Source organism: Pseudopipra pipra, chromosome 1 (assembly GCF_036250125.1).
Source record: "Pseudopipra pipra isolate bDixPip1 chromosome 1, bDixPip1.hap1, whole genome shotgun sequence".
Lineage (NCBI taxonomy): Eukaryota > Metazoa > Chordata > Aves > Passeriformes > Pipridae > Pseudopipra > Pseudopipra pipra.
Genome location: NC_087549.1, coordinates 27920847 through 27947500, shown reverse-complemented (window position 1 = coordinate 27947500; position 26654 = coordinate 27920847). Strand labels below are relative to the sequence as shown.

General features: G+C 37.1%; 1 protein-coding gene across 10 annotated transcripts in view; it reads left to right on the top strand.

Annotated features, from left to right (window-relative positions):
- The first annotated feature begins 1415 nt into the window (after nucleotides 1-1415).
- The window catches only part of RALYL (RALY RNA binding protein like), a 406719-nt gene continuing 381480 nt past the window's right edge, over nucleotides 1416-26654 (top strand). For 4 of the 10 annotated variants that reach the window (XM_064649754.1, XM_064649747.1, XM_064649802.1 and 1 more), the window contains exons 1-2: nucleotides 1418-1619; nucleotides 2542-2628. The gene's annotated coding sequence lies outside the window, so the exon portion shown is untranslated. Of the gene's footprint in view, nucleotides 1620-2541; nucleotides 2629-26654 lie in introns of all 10 variants that reach the window. The other 6 variants (XM_064649730.1, XM_064649794.1, XM_064649776.1 and 3 more) reach the window with 5 other exon arrangements.

Here is a 26654-nt window from a genome sequence, read left to right as displayed (position 1 = left end):
GTGAGGACACAGCTGAGGCGGTGGGTTGGGGCCTGGCAGTAGCTGAGCAGGTTTTGCTTCAGCTGGAGCCGGAGCAAAGCTGCTCTCAACCCCAGCCGCCGCTCCCTGCGACTGCTGTGTTTGTTAATAAGGAGACAAGCGAGGAGAGCTAAAAAGGGAAAAAAGCAAGAGTCTTGAGGGAACTCTCAGCAACAGTAGCACACAGCCTGCTCCAATGTATTGCTCATATGTTAAAAGAAAAGGGAGAGACCTGCCATCCGGCCAGCCACGGGGCCGCGTTTTTTTGTGTTAGGGATCGACCCAAACACGTCCACCGCTGCGGGCTGTGTTGCCGTGGGAGGCTGCTCAGCCGGGGTCACCGTGCCGGGAATTCGCTGCCCTGCAGCACGCTGCTCGCGGCTGCGGGCTGCTCTCGGGAGCGCATCCTCCAGCGAGTGTCCCCCTCCGAAAACACTTGTTTACTTCTCATTTCGTCCAGCAACTTTGGGATAGGAAGCATCAGACCTGCCGCTGGAAGGACGGGAGGAGGGAGAGGCTGTGCAGCAGGGCAGGGGCTGGAAAACAAAAACGGGGACGGATGGGACCGGTGGCACCTGTCCTTCTCTCCCCCGCTACTCAGACATGACTGGGTCCACAGTGACTGGAGCCCCCGCACTCGGCACGGAAACACCCCGAGCTGCGCACACACTAGAGCAGGAGTGGCACAGGGGAACCCTCCGCTTTCCCCACCGCGCTGCACCGGCAGCAGCGGTGCCCCGGAGCTGGCGTGACAGGAGGGGATGCCCCTCCATGCCTTGTCTGACTGCCGGGGTACTCCGCGCACCCACGCTGAGCCAGCGCTGCACATAGGCAGGGGATCAGGGCTGGCACCCCGTGCACACGGCGATCCGGGCGACGGGCGAGCCCCCTGCGTGCGCGCACACACTCGGTACCCCCCGCACTGTGCCTCCGTCCCCGCCGGGTCGGCGGGAGCGCTACCCCGAATGCACACGCCCCGGCGCCCGGCGCTCCTCGGGGTCCGCCGCCGGGTGCATCGCACCGCTCACCCGGGCGAACCCCGGCGCCCCTCCGCTCCGCTCCGCTCCCGGGGCCGAGCGGCACCGCGGCCGGAGGGCAACAGGCGGGCGGGCGGCGTCAGGCGACAACTTCGCGCAGCGCCGCCGAGCAAGTTGCGCTGCCGCGCAGGACGCGCCCGCCTCCGCACCCCGCCCGCGAGGCCGCTGCGCGCCCGCGCTCGGCGGGAGTGAGGGAGGGAGGGAGCGAGTGAGTGAGTGGTGCGGACGTGAGTGCGGGGGCGAGCGGCACCTGCCGGGGCCAGCGGGGCCGCCGCGGTGCGGGTGCGGTGCCGGTGCCGAGCGCTGGGCGGTGGCGAAGCCGGGCGGCTGCAGCGGGCGCGGAGCGGAGCGGGCTGGGCTGGGCTCGGGCTGGGTCCGCGCCCGGCGCCGCCGCCGCCGCTGCGCCCTCCCGGCTGCGAGTCCGCCCGGCTCCGGATCACGTGGCGGTTGCCGGAGGCAGAGACTAGAGAGGAGAGAAAAAAAAAGCGCCTCATTCCTTCTTCCACCGCCATACTGTATTTTATAGTAACTCTCATTTTTATTCCTCCCTTTTACTCCCGCTCGGTGAGTACCTTTCCGCTGACATTCTTGTCCTCCTTTTTTTGTCCTGTTTTTTTTTCTTCCTTTTGTTTTTTTTTGGGGTTTTTTTTTGTTTTCTTTTTTTTCTTCTTTTTTTTTTTTCTTCCTCTTTGATTATTGTTTAAATGGATTTGATCTTTTGCTGATGACAAGTTTTTTTCCTAGCATGCGATGGTTACTAAACTGTGAGCAAAAGGTGCTGCTGGGGCCGGGAGTCACTGGGAATGAAAAATTATAATATTAATTATACAGACTTGCCAGTCCAGCAACAACTGATATACATTTAGTAGCTATATATCTATATATGCAACTGGTTTTGTTGTGGCACGGAAAAACCATGTGAAATATGATGCTTATTTTTTAAAGATAAGAGAAAAGGCATGTTTCTAACTCTTTTTGCAGAAGATTTTCTCTGGTGTTGTTTTATTTTTATTTTTAGGTTTTTTTAAGGATTTTTTTTTTTCCATAAAGAGATGGGAGTTGCAAGTGCATTTTGCAGCAGTGTTTACACAGAGTTTGTAATCTTGCAATACTGGTGGAAACCACAGAGCAAGATAATAATTTTATTATTTTTGTTACTGTTTCTTTTTTTGTTTTTCTTTTTTGACAGTGCAATCAGCAGGGTTTTTTGTTTTTCCTCTTCTTCAGTTTTTGATACCTACTTATAATGTGAAACTTTTCTTGCAGTGTGTTGCAGTTATCATTTTTAAATACTTTTTTTCCTCCTTAAAGACGACAAAGCAAAACAGAAAGCCAAAGAGATGATCGTTACTTTTGCACATTTTGCACCTTGACTTTTTTATTCTTTTGCCAGCAGTGTTTTAAGATGGTTGTTGTTATCATGATGATGATGATAATGATAGATATATACATATATACAAATAAATACATTTTCAAATGATGGCAGTGGAAGGTTTTCCTGGAGAATGAAGTGCGGTTTGGTTTCCTTGTCAACGGAAGATGAAGTGAACAACTGAACATCTCCCCAGTGCAGGTACTTCATCTCCTTGTAGGCGTTTCCACGCTGTGTAAATTACATTGTGAGATTTTTTTTTTTTTAAAGAAATCTCCTTCCACCCCTTTCTAAAGGTATCTGTGCAGTACATATGAGGACTGGACTAAATATCTGTGCCTTGTGATTGCTTGCATGTGTGCAAAATGTTGCACTAATTGAGCCTAGGTCGGTTAGGCTGAAGAGAGGTGTTTTATGTGCTGTGCTGTGCTGTATAGATGAGAAAGCTGCTGGGCAAAAAAATCCCGACATCCCCCCTCTCCTCCTTACCATTTAAAAAAATCCAAACCAAACCAAAACCAAAAACCAACCAAACAAAAAAAAAAAAAAAAAAAAAAGGCAAAACAACCAAAAGTAAAGCCCAAACCGAACATGGATGGAACCTGGAGATCCTCATTATGAGTGCAAATACTTACAGGACTATAGACAAAAACAAAAGCCCTGGCCCTGTATTGTTGTGACTGGTGTGTTTGTGTGTGTCTGTTTAAAAATTATCCATTAGAAAATAGCTGTGAAACAGCAAAGGAGGCTCCCTCGGAAAGCTGGCTCACTGCCACATGAGGCATATTTTGTTGCCCCTAGGGCAGCAAAACCCTTATATCCAGCTTCTGCTCCTCATATTAAAAAGGTGTAAACAAGGCAGCAGGTTGCCTCTTATGAAGTTAATTCATTGGGATGGAGATTAGTCAGAAGCTGATATTTGCTTTAAGGTGTTTCCTTTTATTTTGGTGATTAATAATGCCTCTGGCTGATAGGGAGTCAGAAACTGTTACTTTCTGTCATGGTACTGAGAGTTCAGATTGGAGGAGAAACTGTTACTTCTGTTTGAGAGCACCTAAATGGTTAACAGGGACCACCCCGATGTACAAACCGGATATTGGTTCTCTAAAGTACAATTTGGAAAGGTTTTTCCAGCTGACAGGGTGGTTTTTGTTCTTTGGTTTTTTGGTGGTTTTTTTTTTTTTTTTTTTCTCCCCAGAAAGAAATGTGGTGCAATATTATGCTGAAGTTGAAGTACAGAATGTTCGGCGGTGTTCTCTGTTGCTTACTTTATTGTGATGGGATTGCTTAATGTATTTTGTAGAAACAGCTTTTAGGGATCTGTAACTGACTGTAAAGATATGCTGTATATTCAGATGTGGAAACTAAAGTAAGTTACAGGGGATATATTTCTTTTGTCGCTGTTGTATAAGCAAATATAATTCATAGAATTACAAATGCATTCGGAAGTTTGAATCTTCTAATGCTTGTATTTACATTCTTGTAACTTAACAGCTTCCTTTAAAGTAGAAAGTGTATATAAGAAGTGTATATATCATGCAATTAGTAGTGTTGAAAAATAAATAAATTCACTTATCTTTGTAGAAACATAACTATTATGTATTTACAGTGGCTTTTTCCAGTTTAAATGTAATACAAATATTTAGCACATATTTATGCATGACTTCTCCTCTGACATGATGAAATACTTTTGGCAATATAACAGGGTCAATAATTCATGTGTCTAAAAACCAGTTGAGATATTTGCATGATAGATTATGATGACTTCTCCAAAATAGTTATGAACTGTTGGGTCAATACTCCATATTTTAAGAAGACTCAACCTGCTTATTTTTTATGATTTAATTTGAAAGCAAGCCATTAAAAACAAGAGTGATTGAAACTTATATCTCCACCCCTCTTTTTATTTTCATCCCTCCCTATTTTTAAATTAAGTTTTTTCTTTAAATTATGTGGAACTCCTGGTTAGCAAAATATTTTTGATACTGCTAGACCACTGAAATAAAGTAACAAGGCTAGCAATTTCCAGAATGATGTTCCTTTTGTCCTTTCTTTTAATATTGCAGGTGTGTTGTGTAATTTTGTACAGAGAGTTGCTGACTGAAGATCTAATCCTGCTCACCTAGTCTTATCTTGAAGTCTGAGAAAGAAAGTTTTAGGAATGCACTATTTTTAGCACCCAGATTTCATCCACAAAGCACCTGTTGTCTGGGTAGCATGGTAATTAATATACATACATTTCATTTGCAGCAGTCTAAGATTGTACAAGTTCTTATATATCAAACAACCTAGGGATTTTAAAGTAGGCATAAATGAGCTAATTTTGAAAGAGGATACTTCTACCTCCTGCAGTATTTGGGCACAGTAGGTTTTGTAGTGGTGGAATTGATTCTGGCTTGGTGCTTCCATAGTTATGCTATGACTAATGATGTTGAAGGCATGTTTTAGAAAGCCATAGTTAATGTCAAAGACAACTGTCCTTTTGAGATAAATAAAAATTTTGCCTACAAACTGCAACTTAGTTTCTACAAGTGATGATATAATTACATTTCTGTCTTTAGTATGAGATATACTTGTACTGCCCTTATTTCTGAAAGTGATGACTGTCCAGTCTTAAATAGCATCTATTTTTCTTTACATCTGTTTTGATATTCAGGAAAGCATAGGAATTTAAGATATCTTTATAAAGGGTTATAAAATGAAAGCTTTGAAAAATAATTTTTCTTTTCTTATTCCATAACTAGCTACTCTTAACAGTACTTAGTTGCAAATAAAAATGAACAGGTGAACAGAAGTTGAAAACTGTATAGTGCACAGTGTGCTGACTCATGAATACATGTTTTTAGCTCCTGTAGTGGCCTGAACTGGCAACAGAAGCATATCTTCTCACGTTTTTCTAGAGAGAGGACTGGAGTGGCCTATGGAGTCATCAAGTCTGTTTGCTGTGATGTTAATCTGGTCTTCTTATTTTATTCAGATTCAGCAAGCTCCGGTTTAAATTTAGGTGGTGTATTACTCTTACTGCACCTCTTGAAGGCTGGACAGAGCCTCACTCAGGATGTTAAAAACATTGTTCCTGTCCTAAATTTGTTTTCAGACAGTTTATTCTCCTTTATTTTATGTGCCAGTGCTGACCCTAAACAGTGAGGCTCTTTCTTCACATCTTTGCTCTTCAGAGTATATTTCTAGAGAGCAATTGCAGCCTGCTTTCACTCATGTTTTCTGAGCTCACTGGGAGGGATTCCTGGCAGCATGGCTGGCTCTGGGAGGGGATGTAGAGATTGGCTCTCCCCAAAGTCATGCTGCAGAAGAAACAGAGCAGCTGCATTTGAATTCTCTTCTGCCTCACCTAGTTTGTTCTGCTTTCAGCTGCAAACATGGGGGTCCAATTGCTGGCTCTCACATCAGCCTGAATGGTTCCACCTGGAGCTGCACATGTGGACACGCCTTCTTCTGGTGAAATAGGTTTTGTGCCACATAGACCTTCCCTTCAGTCTGCCTAATCAACCTGAATTTCTTTGGTTAGAATGTAGCAGCAGAGGACTCTTGGGAATTTCTTCTGCAATGCTCTGATTTGTAAACTCTCAAGAATCTTCTACCTATTGTTTTAGTATTTTGTATTCATACTAGCCAAGGGAATGTGAATGGGCTGAAGGCAATGCTGTATCAGGGACTATCTTCTATCAGGAATAAATGTGAAAGTTGGATACAGTGTTTTTTAAATATAATTTCCCTATTAGTTTCTTCGTAGATCACTTTTGTCTTAGCTCTGTAATCTTCTAAAGCATTATTCTATGAGGAGTTTGTTTCCCTTTTACAGTGCAATTTTTCCTATTTTCTTCCTTCCCTGCATTTCGAGTTTTGAAAGATAAAAAGGTAAAAAAGCTTAATAGTGCTTAAAGTGTGGGTTTATAAAGATTAATAGATCTCCCCTCAGATGAACATTTTAACTTCCCTTGGTCTTAGAAGATGTGGTGCTCTGTCAAATTCTGGAGCCCAATCCTGTGTTTTAAGTACTTAAATATCGGAATACAAAGCTAAAGATGAATATTTCATTGAAAATGAAATTCAATGAAAAATCATGTAATCTGTGACACACTGTGCGTCATCCAGTTTGTAGCTCCCTTAAACTCATATCCAGACTGACAGAAGAAAACAAAATGCTAATCATAAGTGATATGAACATTTTCATCTTTATTAAGGTACCAATTTTATTTTATGATCTTTGAACAATTACTGGAGTAAAATGGCTGGTAGATTATTGTTTTGCACATACATAGATTGGAATAATTTGTACCTTTTTCCCCTCTCTCTTTTCTCTTTTCTATTTCAAAATGACACTCTAATCTCTACAAAGTATTTAATTTTTCCAAAGCATTTATACTTCAGCTTTGGGAGTATTTTCTGAGAAAGTTTATTTTTGCACAATGAAGTGTGATTTCCCATCTCTTTGAATCATCTGCCAACAATTAAAAAAATAGTTAAGTAGGCCTTCAAATTGCTAAATAAATCTCAGGTTGCTTAGTGTGAATACAATTACTGTGTTTTTATCATTATGGTGTTCTGGAATAAAAATGTAGATAGGTAGATGAATAGATAGAATCACGGAGATAGATGTTTTTAGAGAGGTTTTTAGTGTGATAGAGAATTACCAGAAATCTTACATTAATTAATTATCCTTCAGGACTTAATCATCACTTTTGTTTAATAACTAAGAGTTTAACGTTCTCAGTTGTAAACTTATACAGACCAATATTATCTACTGCCACTACACAAAAGCTATAGAATTAATAAATTGCCTCTCTGGTACATCCCTGTGTGTCTCCTGTGGCTGACCTGCCAGGATGTCAGGGCTCAACCATTCTGCAGTTGCATTTCAGTTTCAGGAACAAAGTTGTTTTTTTCTTCTCTGATGTAGTTCCTTCATGGTTATGGTAATAAGCATAATAATTTCTACTCTGACATGAATAGTAGAGGTTTGAAGAAGCAAAGATGGATTTTATACGAGTGGTGACCAACAGTGGTTATGAACATGAACATGGTGGAATATGAATGACACTCCTAAGCTTCTTTATTTTTCCTTTGCACACTCACGAGTCTTTCTCCTAAAATACCCAAAGGTCTGATTAAACTTGACTTACATCAGTGGTCCTTCCCAGGTGACCCTCTCCTGCTGTCAGTGATTATTGCCTCTACTGATGTGCAGTCTCTGAGCAACCAAGTCAATGTGGAGCTCTGGAAATAGCTGATGCTTTCCATGTTTAATTCTATGGTCCTCTGAGAACAGCTTACAGTCCCTTGTACAGGCATAACTTATAAAAGCCAGTACAGGCCATTATTATTATTTAAAGAACAATAGATCATAAAGGATACAATGATAATTACTGGACCTTGGTGATTATTGAATGACTTGCTGAAAGTCAGGTCCCAGTCTTCCTACTGTGCCCCGTACCAACAGCCTTTATTTTAGCCTGCTCAGTCGCACTGGTTCCTTTCATCAAGCTCCTCCCCTGAGTCAAGCATGTGCTTTGTGTTGTTCAGGGTCAGCAGAAAGGTGATATCTGGCACAAATCAAGTATTAATGAGATTCTTCACCTATCTGAAACAAGGCTGAACTTGTTCTGTAGAAAAGCATCACGTTAGCACAGTTCATTCAGTAAAAAAGGTGTGTCTGTTTTTCTTGAGAGTTTTGCGTAGAAGTTGAACAGTATCTATTGTCAAATAGATACAACAAATCTTGCTAAACAGGGGGAACTTTATGGTTTGGAGGAGACACTGCACATGTATACCTTACATGCAGTATTTTTAGGCTGACTGAAGAACTGGAGTTTCTGTCTCAAAGAATTATATTTGTATTGTGTTGAGAATGCTAGTCCCTGTTTCTGTTTTGTTGTGTTATAATGGAGTGCAGAAGCACTAAAATATTTGCACTATAATGGAGTGCAGAAGCATTAAAATGTTAGCACTCTCCTAGTGCTTTATTAGAACAATATGAAGTAACAAAGATAGTTTTGTGCATTTTTGCACACCAGGCCTGCACTCAGGGCTTGCTGAATGCTAACAGCTATTATTGTGAATGGAGGGAGTTACAGTAGTAAGTCACTGACTTTTTACAATGAAACATTGTGCTTTTAGTAATTGCAGCAACATGCTTCTGAGTTAGGTTTGTAATGCAGAATTACTTTCTATAAAGAGAAGTTATTCTACCAGTTACAATATTTTATCAAAAGATCCTTCACACAATAAATATTAGGATAGAAGTAATATAGGATTTAAAAATGTGCTGTGCAAACTGTCATGCAGTGTCTATGAAATAGACCCCCCAAAGGTATAAGGGAAAAAAACCTTCCTGTTTGGGTACCTATAAAAGGGATTAATTTTTTTTTTTTTTTTTTCTAAACAACAACAACAAAAAAAATCAGTAGTATCATCTAGTTTTTCATCTTGTATTTGGCACTGATTTCACAGGATAAAACCCAGCACTTGAGATATTGCACAGTAGGTCAGTTTTCTAATATAGTTTTCCAAACTGCAGAAGAAGGATGTAATTGTTTCCTTCCTCCATATACAACTTCCAGTTAAATGGGAGTTTTGTAAATGGGACAACTGCAAGACTGGCTCTGAAGAGGTTAGTATCTTCTAGTTGCACACTTGTAAGTGGAAGACAATTAATGTACATTATGCATAATGAAAAGAGAAACTGCATTTATGCCACTTTTGCTTTACAGGGGTAGTATATCAGGACATTGATACTATTTTTGTTGTTTATCATTTTATGAGAAAAGCGTACCGTGTTACCATTCATCAGCATGTGCCCTGCTCCCATGGCTGATGCAGAAATAGAAAGGTGCAGAATTAGACCCTGGTCCTATTAAAATCAGTGATACATATGCTGGTCAAAGTTTTATGTCAAAACCTTTTTTTTTCTGTAGATTTTTGATAAAGTGGTTCACACAAAGGCTCGATTCATCTCACTTAACCTTGTTGTTTAAAAAATAGGTTTTCAGAACTGAGCTAGTCATCATTTTAGCCATCTAAAAGTTAGTGATTGAAGTCTAACACAGTTGCTCAAGGCTTTGTAGTCAATGGAGATATATAGCCACCTCCAGAGAATTACAGATTACATCCCAAAAGAGGCATCTATGGACAGCTGAGATGAACAACCTTCCTAAAACGCCTCTCTCTTTTCACTGATGAGAGAGAACCTAGATGGCCCATTTAAAATAGATTCCTAACTTTTTGATGGACGAAGTTAAAGGAGATGAATCTCATGCTCCCCAGTCCTCCCACCTCTTGAAATAATAATTTCTCAATGAAATATCTAGTTCAATTATTTTTTGGCCACTAGAATCTTCATGGCTTTAAGTTTTTACTTTAATTTATTTTCAACTTCTTCAGTAATTCTTTTTACAGAAATGTAAATGTGTTTCTAAACACTTTGGATCAATTCTGGGCTATGACAAAATTCACAAAGATTTCTGATGGGGCCAAGATTTCACACCTTTTTTCTCTTGCTTTACACAGTTTTCTGTCTGTTTGTAATGTAATCTGACAAAAATCAATCTTTCGATGAGTTCTCCTCACAGAGTCCTATTCTAAAATCCAGGGACTTGAGCTATTGGGTACAATTATGGACCTCATTTGAAAACCTCTGACAATAATTGAAACAAGGATTATGTGGGTGGCAATGGAATCAACTAGTTGTACTTTGTTCTTGTAAATTAATGTAAGATATATAGTTACAGTGTTAAAAAATCATTAGCAGACCAACAAACAGCAGACATTCTGAACTTGAAAGTTCTAGATATGTCTGAAGTGGGATTTTAAAACTAAAAAAGTCTTTTTAGTTTGTAAGCTGAGGTGATTCAGGAAATGTAGGGAAATATTTAGCTATTGATAGCATGCTACTAATGTCCTCATGTATGTTCTTGTTTTAAAATACTCCAGTAAAACCTGTACTTTTAAATACTCAGATAGATTTTATTTTTATCTGTCTCAGATAATTTTCTAGAGAAAATTGGAATTTTAGAAGACTGAGTGTTAACATCTGTAAAATCAGCTCTTAGATAAAGTTACTTCAGTGCCTTTGTTTAGATTTGGCCCAAGTCATGGTGAGTATCAGGATGCCAAAGCACTGGCCAATCTGTGCCACTACCTAGTATGCTGTGATATCATTCTCTTCTTCCACAAATCATGAATTCTGCTATTTCATTCAATATATTTTTGGGCTCTCTGTAGGATTTTGTACAGGTAGTGAAATATGTGAACATAGTGTACATGTTTCCTCTATAGGGTTTGTCTTGACACGGCGCTATTTGTATGCCTGTGCAAAGGTCACTAAACTGCTTGCATAGGCCATGTTTTTCACTGACAGCATAGTATGAAACTGAACTAAAGCTGAATCCAGATTAGAAATGAACCATTTGGTATTATAGGAGTATGCACAAAACTCAGCATAGTGAGACTTAATTGCCCAAATACCACAATGTTACTACCATGATAAAGTACGATGCAGCTGTGAGCTCTAACAGCTATAATATAATGGTTTGTACAGACTCAGAAATCTTACAGACTTGTCAAAATTGAGAAGGGGAGTTAAAAAGTTGGAGTTCTCAGCACTTTGAAATAACTGCTTCAAATAAGTGCATTAATATTCTCTGGGGACTATAAACTGTCTGCTGCAGCTACCATGTCACATTATACACTTCACCACCTCTTGGTCTCCGTCTTTGTTCCTCAGATTCTATTTATATTTCTATCTTAGGTTTTTTGTACTGTCCCTCAAAAATGCATTGTCTGAGCAGTATTCACATAAAACAGATTTACAAGGATAAAACCCTTTGCTGACTTTATGAAGTTTTCACCTCTTTTCCCTCTTTCATTTATGCACCATAACATTTCCTTTTCACTCTTGAGTCTCTGCTCAGAGTTAGGAGTACAGTGTTGTCACGGGAATATAAAGGTCTCATGACCATAGATTGTTAAACACAGATGAGCACAACTGAATTTGTCAGTGAGAGTAGGGCATATAAGCCAAACTCTGTTATGTGATGTCTCTGCCAGCTGTTCTGGGTGAGTAGGTGGTCCAGGGACCTTGACTGAGGATTGCGTATTTAGGGACATGTTTGTGAAAGGAAAGATTACAAGAAAAATAATTACATTTCAGGGTAAGGAAATAAATTATTTCAGAAATGCCACATTTATTTTTTTTTAATTTTTATGCACAATTTAACATCATATGTAATGTGACATTTCATCTCAGAAATTTTAAAATGGGTTCAGAAATTCTTTGTACTTGCTCACAATTATTAATGAATATTGTAAATATCATTATAATCAGAATAGGACTGGCTAGTTTTCACTTTCAGATCTTTTAAGATCAAAGTCAGCCCAGCTATAGAGACCTGTGCCACACTCATCTGCAGTGACAAACAGAGGAAAATATATTTTTAAATGTTGGGTGCGTTCATTTGAATTTCTGGATCCTTTTTATCTTTTATTTGTAATTTTTTTTAATTTCAGACTTACTGAACCTTCCCTCCTGCTCTGGACCTCTCCCCTGGCATTGGCACAGCTCAGAAGGATGAAAGAAAAGGAAGCGATAGGAGAGGGATGAAAGAGGGGAGAGGAGGAGAAAGAGGAGGAGGGACAGCAATAGAAATGGAGAAAAAAATCCCCAGCGGTTCAGTTAAGGCTCTAGACAATGAGTATGTTTTCAGTCCCTGCTCCTCCTCACCTTCCTCTTGAGCTCAGGCTTTCTCCCTCTCCACCACCTTAGCTTTCATCACCACTGAGGCTATTTCACTACTCATTTCCATTTTTTTTAATTCAAGAATGAAACCAGAACAATTAAAGTCTTGCAAACAAAATATACACATCTTTTCACAAAATATAACATGACACAATTAATGTAATGGTTCTTGAAGTAGGATTATTTTCCTCCTAATAGTGTTACATCTTTAACTTTCTACTGATCTTTATTTACTTATTTTTTACATCCTCTTCTTTCAATGCTTTACTTCCAGGGGTCCTTCTTATTCCTCATCTTCTTAGTGAGGGTTTAAATTTAAAACTTTTCCTAATTCTTTCAGTAAGTTTGAAATTTGCACTGCATTATTCAGCTTTGTAGGCCAAATACTCCCACTAGAGTAAAAAATGCAATCTGATATTTTGCTGTGCAGTGCGACTGTCAGACAGAAAAGAAATAGGGACCCCATGACTCAGTGGTGGTCTGAGTCTTGACTTGGTTCCAGTGTTTGGTCTTTCTTTCCAGCTGGAAAGTTGGCCACTGTGAAGGTGAAGGACTGAAAGGACTCTTTGACCAAACCCCTTTTCATTCCTTACACCTATGTGCTTCCTCCCACCCATTCCCACCAGGAATCCCTTACACCTGACAAGGTGGTTTGGGGAGTGTTACTAGAAAGGGTGGATCCAGTAATTGGTCCTTCTAAAGAAGTATTTCCTAAAGCTAGAGCTTAAATTGGTCCTATGACTCCCCTGTACCAATCTGCCTGATACAAAAAAGCCAAAGAGTAGCTACTGAACTGATACAAAACAAGACCCAGTTGTGAATTTGCAGACTTAATTTTTTAAAAGGAAATACTAAGGATTCCCAATTCCTTTTTAGATACTACAGTCAATTATGGAAATAGAGTGAAGAAAGGTGTAAGATTTCAAAAGGTTTTGGAAGTTTATTACAGATGCTGGTGGAACAGGTCCAGAGCAGAAAAATCAGGTCCAAAAGGCTGAAATAACTTTTGTATCCTAAAAAGACGTTTAGAAAAAGTTTTAAATACTATAGGTCAAATGCAAACATGCTATTTAAATAAAAGGAAACTACATAAAACTGCAAGAAAAAAATTACTTCTTTCGTGGATATTATGTTTAAGGATATGTTAAATTTTATTACCATTTAGGAGAACTTAATTTTACATTTTCTTAAAAGATACTCTGCAAACTGATACAACTGACTATTGCCTCATTACTTGAAAAGAAAACTTTGAATTTTGTTGTTGTTGAAGTCTTCCTGATGTATTGTTCTTACAGTTGTTTAGATTTTGATTATTTTTATGCAATTTACTTGAGTTGCACACTTAATTGTAAGCTTCTGATGTCAACAGGGTACTTAGAGCCTCTGAACTTGGCACTTTGGACTCTAGGCAGTCTCTATGAAAAGTGGACACCTTGAAGGAGCCCTTTGGAACAACTTGGTGAGGTTCCCAGGTCCCCTAGCAAACTGTACTGAGAGCTGTTGTTGTCCCATAGGATGAAAGGAGTTCCTGCATGCACCAGGATATGTTTGGTAGCTGACAGAACAACAGAAATTAAGCAGTTTGAAACTTGTACTCCACTGCTGTTGGAATGTGATGTAATGTATTCCATGCTTCATAATTTAAAGTCATTTGTGAAAGGGGAAGTCTGACTTTCTTCCTCCTGTAAGTAGATATTTTGGAGCCTCTGGTGTTGGGGAGCTCAGTAACTGTCCACACAGGCAAGATGAAGGAGCTGTGGAAATGGATACGAAGCAAATATTTTTCAGCATAGGGGTGATGGTCTATTTCTCATTGACTCAAATCTTTCACCTATTCTCAGTCCTGATATTCTATCATCTATGCCACAAATATATTTTAACTTTGTATTTTGCTTTGCAACTTTTATCTTCTTCAGAGTGCATATTGCAGTTGCCATTTCACTTCAAAATGTAACTACAGTATAATCCATTATCATCAATTTCTTTTGTAACCAACTCTTTGCTATTATGTTTTACAGCCTTTCAGTGCATCAGTAAAGTGGAGTATTAGAGTTGGCACCTTTAAAGCTAGGAACTTCCTAATGAAAACTTTGAAAGCTTTGATCCTTTCCTGAGAGAGTAGTGCTTCTCATATATGTTTATAAACTGTATCTTTCAAATTAAGTACTTTGTGACCTCTGGAATGTGATATGAAATGTATCTCATGGTTTTGGTTGCTTCATGTAACATATAAGTTTTGAAATAAATTGCTTTAGTCTTCTGGTATTAGACTTCGTCACTGAAATGGAAAGATTTCCAAACTATGATACTCGCCTCTTAACTACTGCTCACACAGAGCAAGAAGCAGTTCTCTAAACTTTTGAAAATCAAGAAAATTTGGAAAATTTTGAAAGTTGAGAGAATTTTGGCCATCTCTACTAAATATAAAGACCTGACTTCAGCACCTTCGTGAAAAATTTAGTGTGTAGAATGTAGATTACTATGTATGATGGCATAGATAGTAATCTATGTATCTATATAATCCATAGTAATTACTGTATAAATTGGCGATTTCTATTTGGCCTAGACAGCAGAATTGTGGTGAAAACAAGGCTGAATGAAGGTTGCCATCATCATCAATAAGATACTTCATATACGAAAGATACTTTAAGTAAATATACCGAGGACAAGACATACCAGGTACACTTTGAACATAAAATGTGTAGCTTTCTATGTACAGCTTGTAGCAAGATGGAGAAACTGGGAGTTAGGTAGTGCTCTCACTTGCAGTTTTGCAACACTTTGAACGTTAATGCACTTGGATTGTGACATGAGAGAGTTTTATCTGAGGATGAAATTATTATTATCATTGTGCACAATATTTTCTCATGGAGCTTTATCTTTCCTAGTCTCGTGTATTTTGAGTAGTACAGCACATACCACGGCATGTAGAAGGTGTTCCTATGTAATTATGTCCAAGGATACTCCCCATCTTAATTTATAATTAAGTCTCTAACAACTTTGTTATAGAATTCATTGGAAGCAAGATCAGGCTTCTCTTTTCAATACATTAAGCTATGTTTCTGACTTAAATGTGGAACAGGGTATTAACTCAGTAGAACAGACACTCTGGCAGCTGTTGAATCAGGGGTTCTGATGCTGACATTAGAAAAATTGGATTTAATATAGAAAGTTCAGTGTTGTTTTTCCTCTTAAGTGAGTTGGTGTATGGTTTTTCTGATATACTAAAAGTGAAAAAGAGCTGATGTAGTGAGTTAAATGCAAGGCCAAGCTAGATCATTATTCTGTTTCTGCTGGTAGTAAAGAAAAAGGAAAAAAAAAAGTTCTCAGTAGAGGCTAGTTTCTAGTAGAATACATAGAATATGAGAATAATAATGCAAGAATAAACTAAACAATACTGGCTTATAGTTTATAGTTTATCAATATTAATAAATTGAGACAGAAATTGATACCTTGTACAATTAGACAGATATCAGGACAGATCACACTGTCTTACCAATATGTATCAATGATCACATCAACTAAAAGCAATTTTATATTCTTTAGAAAATAAATTAAATATATATTCTAAAAAGTATGCTTAAAGCAGGAACACATTTTTTAAAATTAAAAAAAATTGCAATATCTTTGCAAGATGATGAACTAAGAATGCATGATTTGATTAATATTAGAGCTCATATCAAACTCCTGAAATCATTTCAAATGATAGGAGTTTGTAAGTTCCTAAATTCTGGCATTTCCTAGCTCTTTATTCCTTGACTTTGACGACCTACTTATCTTTTTTCAAAACGGTGTTTTTTGAATGTGTATGTATGCAGTCTGTATTTACACTGTTGAGGGAGATTACGTGTCTAGACACATATATTTGAAGTTTCATTATGAAATATGTAGCAATGGTAGCATAAAAAACCAGCTACTTATGAAAATTGGTTTTGGAGCATTGCCTTTTAACTTCTTATTGAAGGTATAAATTTGAATGTTTTCCTTATGTTCTGTTTTCACTATTGCACGAGGAAGTATAACAGTAAGATTTTAAAAGTAGAAGCATGTTTAATGAGCAAAACACACCACTCAAGCTTGGTCATATCTGTATCCCAGCAGAAACTCTGGGAGGAAGTCCTCTGTTTTTTGTGAACTTCAGCTTCCCATATGTGTTCACTTATTTAATTTAGAACAGTAACTTTTCTATAAGGACTTATTTTATTAGTCAAATTTCATCTAAGAATTTTAAAGCCTTTATGCTTTACAAATACTTATCATTTAAGTAATGATAACATAAGAAAATTTTCTTGATTTTTGTGGCCAAAGTACATGGGAACCTAGCTATGAAAGTAACTAACAGCTTGTTAAAAACACAGAGAATGATCTCCCACCAATTTAATCAGTGACAAGATCCTTATGCATTTAAAAATGTTCTTTCTTACTATGAACATTTTTTTTCTGATTCTATATGTGTGGTATAGAAGACTTCTGTTGTACTTGAGATATGGTATAATTGTCCTTGTATTCTTTTTATAAGGCCCCAGGAAGTTCTTTATAATGTAGATTTTTTTTTTATGTTTCTATCCTTTTCAATACTTTTTAACAAAGCTCAACCTAAAAAGAAGGGGAAAAAAAGGAAAAAAATGGCTCTTTATTAATCTAATAATAAGAGCATATTTCAGAGCAGGTGTAGTAGAAAGAGACATCAAAATGAAGTTAACAAATAGTGAAATTATCATAGTGAAATGTTCAGGAAAATCCTACAGCCATTTTGTAGGCAAAATTTTAAAAGACATGCAGCTAATTTTAATTTTTAAATAAGCTGACTTTTGTGGAAGTTATGTTCCAAGAGTTAAAGGGAATCTATGAGAAGCTGCTGAAATTATTCCTTCATATACCACATAAGATACATATATGTGATATCCTCTGTCTTACATGACCTTATCTTGTATGATTTATGGTGCCAGATAAGATGTAAATTTCTGCTTATTTACAACAGAGAGAGTCAATTTGTTTCTTAACAAACCTCATGTATTAGACCAAAACGGAATCATTAAAAAGGAAGATAGTTGTTTTCAGACACCAGAGTAAAAGAAATAATTTTGTTTCAGTGAAACCAAATGTTAGCTGATATAAATTCATGGAAAAAAATTACATGAGCTAGTGTGGCTCTAAGTACATAGTTTCATTTGCATGTTTAGTCTCTACCTAGCAGACACAAAGCATGCAAGGTGGAAGGGTATTAACTCAATAGAGTGGCATGTGATGGGGCAGAGAGTAATGCGGCTTTTGGCTTTGGTTAGGATCCCTCTCAGCTGAGTAGATAAGGACCTGCTGAGCTCCAAAAATGCACATCTTTTTAAGGTCTCTAATTGTAATTTTATACTTTACATGATCACAAAATTAGATTAAGTCAAATCCAAGAACTCACCAGTTTGTCTCAGAATAATATATAGATATTTTGTGAGCAAAAATTACTGTGGAGTTCGAATACAAGTGTTTCATCTTGGGGGAAAATTCCCTTCATATCTTATTCTGCAATATTATATTAAAAAATGCCATTGTGCTTGATAAGATAAAGTGTGATTTCTTGTAAAGCAGTATTGGTATTTTTCTGTATTCCGATTCTCAGCCAAATACTAAAGTCAGACTTAGCTAGCTATATAATATAATAATATGTTCTAATATAATATAATATATTATAATATAATAATATAATATATTTTTGTATCTCAATTCAACTGGCTGCTACAGAAGGACATCTACAATTGCCACTTTTTGACATCCATAATTATATGTCAGTCATAGCCATAATTTGGTAACATTTAGGGTGCAGTTTAAAATAAAACCTTGTTGCAACATAAATTAAGTCAGAATTCTGTAAGTTTCTTTTCATAAACACTTGTAGGAATGTTGCCATCTAAATTTTTATTAATGTGACCCACTTGTGCTTTGCCAAATCCTAACATAAGGCATTTTCCCCATCTTACTATTAAAACTGCTTATAAATTAGAGTGGTTTGGATTGTGGTGATATTGTGCGTTTAGTGTAATAAAAAAGGTTCTAATCCAAACCAATGATTTTCAAAAATGTTACCAAATGTTTTGAGGACATTTCTACGGTGCTGACATAAGCAGTTCCTCTGCCTTTCCCAGCTTCAATGTCTCAGAGAACTTGTAGGGTTATGTGACTTTCAGAAGTCTCTGGGTATGGTTAATTATGTCAAACTCAGTGCTGGGTTAGTGTGGTCTCAAACCCACAGCTGAAATTTCTCTTTCCAGTTTAGTCCTCTGTAAAATCTCCTGTCTAAACAAGTGCTCCCTAAACCCTTTGCAGAGGATCAGTCTTTTGGGCTACAAGGCTCAGTTTCTCCAGTGAGAAGTTACAGCATAAAGAAAGAATTTCCTCTGTATTGAACTAGAATTAAGGGCATTTGGTAGAAAACTGGAGACTGATCCAGCAATACCTGTTTCTCTTACTAAACACATATTAGTTGAGTCATCTAGTGGGGACTTTCCTATTAGTCTCTTTCCTATGATCATAAGGAATGAATGCGATATGGATTGCACTTTGGAAATAAGCACTGCTGTTACTTACTTTTCTTTCATATTTGTTTTAAAGCACAAAAATAAAAAAATCACTGAAGTATAGATATGGGTTATAATATTTCCTTTACAGAAAGCTGAAAGTATGAAAATAAGTTTACTGTTCGTGTAAATTGTCCATTTATTAAGGCTGACTTCTTCTATATAAATGCAATACAATTAACGTTCTTTGAGTTAAATAAAATAATCTAGTTAATTTCACTGATGGACTTCAGCCTTTGACCACTGATGAGAGTATAGTCACATCTTATGGGATACATTGAGGAGTCTTCCCTTCTGCAAATATGTAGGAGAATGGTGTAAGAAGGAAAAAACTCTTGTAGAAACTGTAAGGGTGCTGGACAGTGAGAGGAGCATAGTATTTAATGGCAGAATGTGTATGCACAACAGAAACAATTGGTGCCTTGACCTTCAGTATAATTCCCCTCTTTTCTACTTCTTTTCTCTCTTTAGGATTTCAGTTTCACATGGAAGCCTCCTTCTGTCAGTTGTATGAGTCCCTCTACACAGCTACTAACATATCTGAAAAATTTTCACTAATCTTTCATAATTATGTAATTGTTAAATTTGGGAAAACCTAAAATAGGATGATTAGTTCTATACTGGGAAGATAATTTCTGGCTTTTTGCAGAATAACTAATGGAGTTCTGAAAATGTTGAAGTAATGCATTTATATACTGTATGCAGATGGTGGGGGAAAAAATACGGTGCACATGAACCTGAACACAGAAACGATAAACTTGGAAACTATCTTTTCAGTGAAAGCTATTTAACTCTAGAGCCTCTCCTTTGCATTTTGAGAGGATTTAGAAGAATGCATTATTCATAGTGAAACAACAGTTAGAAAGTCAGTTGTTTCTGATGGAGGGTGGTGGACACAAGCCTGCATATTTTTTTAGCCATTTTATGTTATACACTCCTGCAGAAAAGTCTGTTTTATGCCTTGAATACTGTATTGATTATAATCAATCGGACTTTTTCATAGGCTAAGGTATGCCCTACTTAGCAAAAACTGAATCAAAAAAGAGAGTGTATTCATGAATTCTAGAAATTTTGGCATTAATTAAGCCAAAGATCTTAAATGTAAAGCATTTTTAAATTGATTATTAGAGATACAATGAAATGTTATTATGTTAAATCTTGAGAAGGGTTAAATAATAGAAGGGTTTAAGTGATAGAGTCATCAGATGTTCAGTTGTCAAAACACCGTTTTTCTGACTGTTTTGCTTTGGTTCGAGAATTGAAATTTGGTCTGGAGAGTGTGCTTTGGAGCCATCATGTATGAGAGGGGTTAAAGGATCATGCCATGCAAGACAAAATTTTAACTCTAGGATCAGATCTTTTGAGAAAAAAATATGGGGTCTTTCTCTTTAGATAAAGAGAGAAATATCCATAAGTTGAAAAAGTCATTATTGTAACACTTCTTTTTCTCTTCTGTGTTTTAGAACCGATATTATTTTTTTTCATTGTTATGTGTAATGAGCCATAGTTAATATATGCTACTTAGCTTAATCTCTCTGAAACTCAGCTTTTCAGTATGAAAGAAAGGGGGCAGGAGGAGAACTAACATATACAAGGGATAAAACCTGGAAGTATATTTTGGGTACCTGATCCTCAACTATCATCTCATGGATGGAGTATAAGATGGGACAGTGGGCAGATATCATTTTGCTTCTGACCTTATGATGTGAGTATATCATATAGTCTTTCTGAGCCTCTTTGTTCTAGTTATTACATTTATTTTGCAAGTTGGAAGTGCATACACTCTTTTGATGTAAGGTATCATAATGAAGCTGCAATTATAAGAGATGAGGTGTGCAGCAAAAAATGGTATTAAGATAGATTCCTTACACCTTGTTAGGGAATGCCCACACTGCTGTCAGCTCTTTCAAGACTGATAAATACGGATCTTTGAGATGATATTGTAATATCTCTGAAAACAATCAAAAGGACAGAAATTGAATTTGAATAAGTGCTGTGCAGAAGCTTTCTGAATGTGCGAATAGGAAAATGTAATGGCTAAACATTTTCACACCAAGTTTTATTCAGCTTTATTTGAATGCACTTCTGAGGCCTGAGGAAGCTGTGCGTAGTGAAAGAACTAAGAACTTGGAGAGTCAAATCAAAGGTATCCGTCAAGTTGCTTCTCACTCTTATAATACCTCAGATTAGCAGCTGGTTTTATTTGTGCCAATGGCTCCCAAAAAGGATTTTTTTAGGCAGGAATTGTCAAAATATGGGGCATTCTGGTTGTAATTTTTCAAGGTCCTGGCATGTACCATTCGATAGAGGGTTAAGATAGCTGCTGGAACCTGCTGTTAATTCTCCCATACTGGTGGGATCCCTTAAATGTTTTAAAAGGCGGGTTTTCCTGACCTCTCTACAATTCTAGAAAAAGGTAGGTTTGTTACCAGAATGTGGCTGTAGTCAGTCTTCTCTGAAAATTTTAGAGATATTAGTCTCAAGTACGGTCAGGCTACTGAATAATAATGTTAGTGTGGGATTAATAAAACCCATGGGTGACAAAAGGGGGGATGTAAACATTCCCTAGTGTTCTTTTAATTTTTTATGAAAAGGTGCACAAAAGGTCCTTGTGATGTGGTTCTGATTTGCTGACTTTATTTGTGAAAGTTTCTGTAAACAGTGCTTTTAAAGCTGATTTGGTGGAGTTTTCAGTCAATGTAAGTTTGAATGCAAACCTCATTCCATGTTTGCTAAATACCATTAGTTTTCACTGGGAACAGTGCTGGTTTTACAACTCAGTCTCCATCTATTGACTCTTCTGGTTGTTCCAATGCTTTTGAGTTGTGCCTTTGTCCACCTTGTTTTTTCGCCATCACTGCAATGGGAATAAAGCCCTCCATCATTAAAATTATTGTTCACAATGCATACATTTTTATCTATCATTCTATGATTTAAAAGTAAATATTTTATCAGCTGTGTTTTCAACCACTGTCACAAAGTTGTCTATAAATAAGTTGAAAAGGTAGCCTCCAACACTAGTAAACGTACAACATATTCTGGATGTTGTGCTCAGCCAAGGGTAACTCAAACCAGTAGGAAGAGAAGGCATATGGATGGAAGGTGTGGAATAACTGAATTTTCTGCTCAGCGTTTCATTTTTGGCAAAGCACTTGTAGGTTGCAGTATTCTCTACTTTTGCCTTGGTGGACACAGGGTACTGAAAGAGAGGGGAAGGAAGCTTTTTCTTCTGGAATAAGACATTGACCAGTTGAGACCTGGGGGAGCTGATTGGTTTAATATGGGGTAGTCTCTGTGAGGATGATATTCTCTTATGTACAGGTAATAACTTTTTTTTGTTCCGTTAGAATGTGACACAAGAGAGGCTTTAAAATGAGTCAGAGGTAGGTTCTGCTCATGCTGGACCTGTGTCTGAAATTGCCTGTCAAAAAGCAATTGTGTATCAAAAATCTCCCTGTGTAATGATGAGGGGATTGATAAAAACACAATGACAGGCAACCAAAAGTTTTCTACATATATATTTAACTAAAAATACTAAACAATAAGCATTATTTTGTCACTGGAAATATTTTGTTATAAGATGATGATTCATCATTGATCTTCGCGTTTTGCTGATGGAAGAGCTCTCTTGGGAAGCAAATATAATCTATATCTGTCTTTTTTGTTTGACAAACCAGAAAAAAAATTCAAGAAACAGAATTCTGCTTTTGTTTCAGGGATTTAAAGTACATTTTCTAACTTTTTATTTGAAGAAGTTGTTTGTAAATCTAGTCTAGAAAAAAGCTGTTTTTATAAGCCTCAGGAACATGTTTCATTTGGAATGAATGAGTTATTTCTTGCCAACAGACAGCTGTAAATACATAAGATGTTCAAGCTTTTTGAGGTTTGGCTCAAATGCCAGCACAAAATCAATGATAAAAATCAATGCCTTATATGTGCAATACTTTACTTAATCATTTAAAAAAAATTCTTTCAGGGGCCAGATCCAGAGTAATTTGTCAGAAACAGCTTAGCTTCTCTAGATTTCTATTGATTTACTCCCATGCTAGATCTGTCCCACTGTGGAAACTAAATCTAATATAACTGTATCTTTTAATGTATTTATTTATTAGTACTGAACATCATTGCATTTTCCACAACCACAAAAGTGGATTATGTTTGTGGCAAATTCTTTACTCACACAGAATGTGTAGTTGTGTCTGACATGAAACAAAATTACACTTGACATTTGTAAGCTCAGGATTGAGTTTTCCATTTCATTTTGTGTAATTTATAAAACGAGTTCATTGCTAAAGTTACACTGCTGATTACAACTGGTAATTTGCATGAATAATTAGGATGCCCTTTGTGAGTTAGTGATTCTAAATAAAATTTACTGCAAGTATGAAATTTCAGAAATATTCTTTTTGTGTTAACTTGATATAGATTGTTCAGATTTATTAAAGTAGGATAAACCACTTAATAATATGCTTTAAATATTTTGTAAGGATATGGTAGGAAGTACAGGACTACTAGCAGACATCACTGCATCTCTCTGCTATTGAGGTATTGACAATAAATAGAATACTGTTTAGAAATAGTTTCTTAAATCTGATTTGGTGTGCCTTGTGCTTACTCATCCATTCTATTGCAGTACTGGAATCATTAGGTGGTGCTGATGCTGTGAATTGCAGTGCTGGGTGTAGAATTAACCGTGGAGTAAATTCACTGGTATAGGTGAAGAGTCAGACTTTCAGAAATTTTAACTGTGATGCTATTGATTTGACTTGTAGCTGATAGTGCTCATTATCTCTAAAAAATCAGGAAATAACTCAAGTGGAAGTTAAAATATGTTACATTGTAAAAATAATCATGTTAGTATTATTGTGAATGAACTTTCTCAATTCCTGACATCATGCATTTGAAATTCTTTACTTGATACTTTGTGAAGGTAATTCCCCACATATATTATGAGTCAGCCCAATCCTCATGAAAAATATCCATTTAAGATATTAATATTAAATATTAATTAGGTCATACTGCAATTCATACCATTGGGTAAGAAAGCTAAAGCAAGGTAATTTATCCTGCATAAAAAGGAGTCATGAATCGTGGCCAGCTGCTGTTTGTGCACAAGTAGTTAATGTGAATTTCCATACTGAAAATATGAAGTTGTCCTGCAGTGGGTTTTGACACATTTTTGAGAAAAAAATTTGTTATTAATGTAAGAAAAACTTTGTCTATTCTTCAATTGGCAAAACTCATTGATTACATATTTAGACTAATCTCCAGATCAGATATCACATGTTAAGGCATAGACTGAAAGACTTTTTGAGATCTCTTCTAATTTACTTTCATAGTTCTGTAATTAAATTGAAGTAATGTGTAATACAGTGCTTTTTCAAGTTTGTGAAAGATTATAGGCAACCTGTCGTAAAATTCAACACTAGTTTATATTTTATCTGTTATATGTGTTTCTACTCTGTTTATTTTCCCCTTCTGTCCTTTTAGAATTGCGTGCTTTTGTTGAAGATTGGAAATACAGAATGTTATCAATGTTAGTTGTTTCACTTCATGACAGTAACAATACCAACCAATATTGAATTCAGGAATTTAAGACAGTATTAATTACATTTTGCCATCAAGAAGAGGAATATTTCTCAGCAAGGAAAAATTATTAATAATAAGTACTGAAACCCTGTTGTCCTGAAGTTCAGCGTTCCTGGCAATGTGTTATTTTGTATGACTTTGAACAGCATTGCAGTGTTATGAAATAAATTAATATATATATCATGGACACGCATTTTGTTGTTATTTATATTTAAAACTTAGAGTATAGTTATAGTTTTTTGTTCCATTTGAAACAGTGGAACTTCATTCACTAATTATATACTTGGATTCATTAAAGGGGAAATAGTTTCTTCATGGTTATCTCATGAAGATTGTACAGTGACTGTAAAATACTCTTAAAAATGGAGAATATACAGGGACCACTTTAAAAACTGAGGAAGAAATGTAATACAAATAATAAGAAAACTTTTGCTTTGTACCTGGCATTCATTCACAACAGCTGTGTGTGACATTATTTGTGTAAAAGGGCATATGGTTATCTTTGCACTTCTTAAAGTCATTCTCTGTGCTGGAGGGCTGCACAAGAATTCCTTTTGCTGCCAGAAGCCAAGGAGTTATTACCACATTCAGAGACTTCTGGGAAGGCTGAGTCCTGTCCTATTTCCCCTGGCCATTCTCTGTACTAGTTGTGAGGAAGGGAAATTGTGTGTCCCCTACTCTGACAGCTCGGCATCACTGCAGGATCTCTCCACGCTGTGCTTGTGACCCCTGCATCCATCTTTCTGCTGTTGGCATGATGTGAAGCCACTGCAGTGCTCCAAAACCTGTCTGTTAGATGTAGGTGAACATTTATTCACAGCTGTAAAATACACATTGTAAAGACAAGTGTTAAACCTGAGAGAGTAAAATCTTCATTCTGGATTAGTTAAAGGAAAGTTTTTCATTAACATCTGAGAGGCTGTGTTTTTGTCTTGGCTACATTAAAATGATCATCCTGACTGAAGCTGCTTCTCTTCTAGATAGACTTATACCAGGATCAATATATGTAGCAAGAGATCCATTGGCCAAATTAATTTTGCTTATGCCAAACCAAAGTAAACAAGAACTGCAGCAACTCCTACAAAGGAGAATTTTGGGAATGGCATCCTGTCTGAAGATGAATTGCTACAGCTGTCTCAAAACATGTGGCTTTGTAAAGAGGGAACATTTTTCACATTAGCTGTACTGAGTTAATTACCAGCTATAAGAACTTGCATTGTTCTGATCACATCTGTGTTTTCTGAAGCACAGTATTCTTATCACGGTCTTCTAAGAACTAGTGCAATAATACAGCACTGCATTCAATAGTTGAGGAAGACTTGAGTCTCAAGTCTTACTAGAGTGAAACTCCCTTTAGCTTTAAATAGAGATCTGACTGATGAAACTGCTCTTCAAGAGTGAGTGGAACAGACTGCACAATGTCTTTTTGGCCATAAATTCAGCTTGATGAACGCCAGGTAAGGTGACATTTTGAATAGCACCACCAAACCCATTATTACTATTGCTTTTCTGGGTCAGAGTGCAAGTCCAGTAAAGACAACAAATACTTTCACTGAATAGGAGATTACAGTAGTCCTACTATAATCCCTTTTTTTTCATATAGGATAGGGGAAGTGGTTTTCTTTCTCACCTGCAGGTAAGAAGGTCATGTCTCCTAAGGCTGGGTGCAAAGAGTGATTATCATCTCCAAGGAAGCACGCAGAAGTCAGATAACTTTGCCAAATATGCTCAAATTAGAGCTGTCATTTGTCTTTGAGTGAGCAGATGGAAATAGTGAATGAAGACCATAGCCTTCAAATGTCATTGGGAAATAGAAAGCCCATCTAGGAGAAGAAGCAGCATGATAGTCCTAGGCCTCACATTTGTTTACAGTTGGAGGATTGATCAGACAACTGTTTCAGGTGGATCTTGTGCATGTGTATGTGAGTGACAAAAAATAATTCTCAGTAAAAGTATTTTATGACTAAGAAAAAATTGCCAGTATTTTTTGATAAGTGACTAAGCTGTGGTCTGGGAAAGGAATCCATGCCAGCAGTAGAATATTCCTGTACATCATATTTCATTTTAATTTGAATTAAAATGATGAATTAAAGTAACTGACACCATAATTTCTTCTTTTTTTTTTTTTTTTAATTTTCTGGTGCAGTTTCTTCCTCCGGGACTGAGAACAAGGTTTGAATTGAGTTGTTCTCAAGTTACTAGCTACCTCAGGTTTTCTATGTATTCTCTTTGAAACATCTAAACCCATATTTTCATCTAAATATTTTCATTGAAATCAAATAAAAATATACAGAAATGCACATTGCCCAAATTAATGT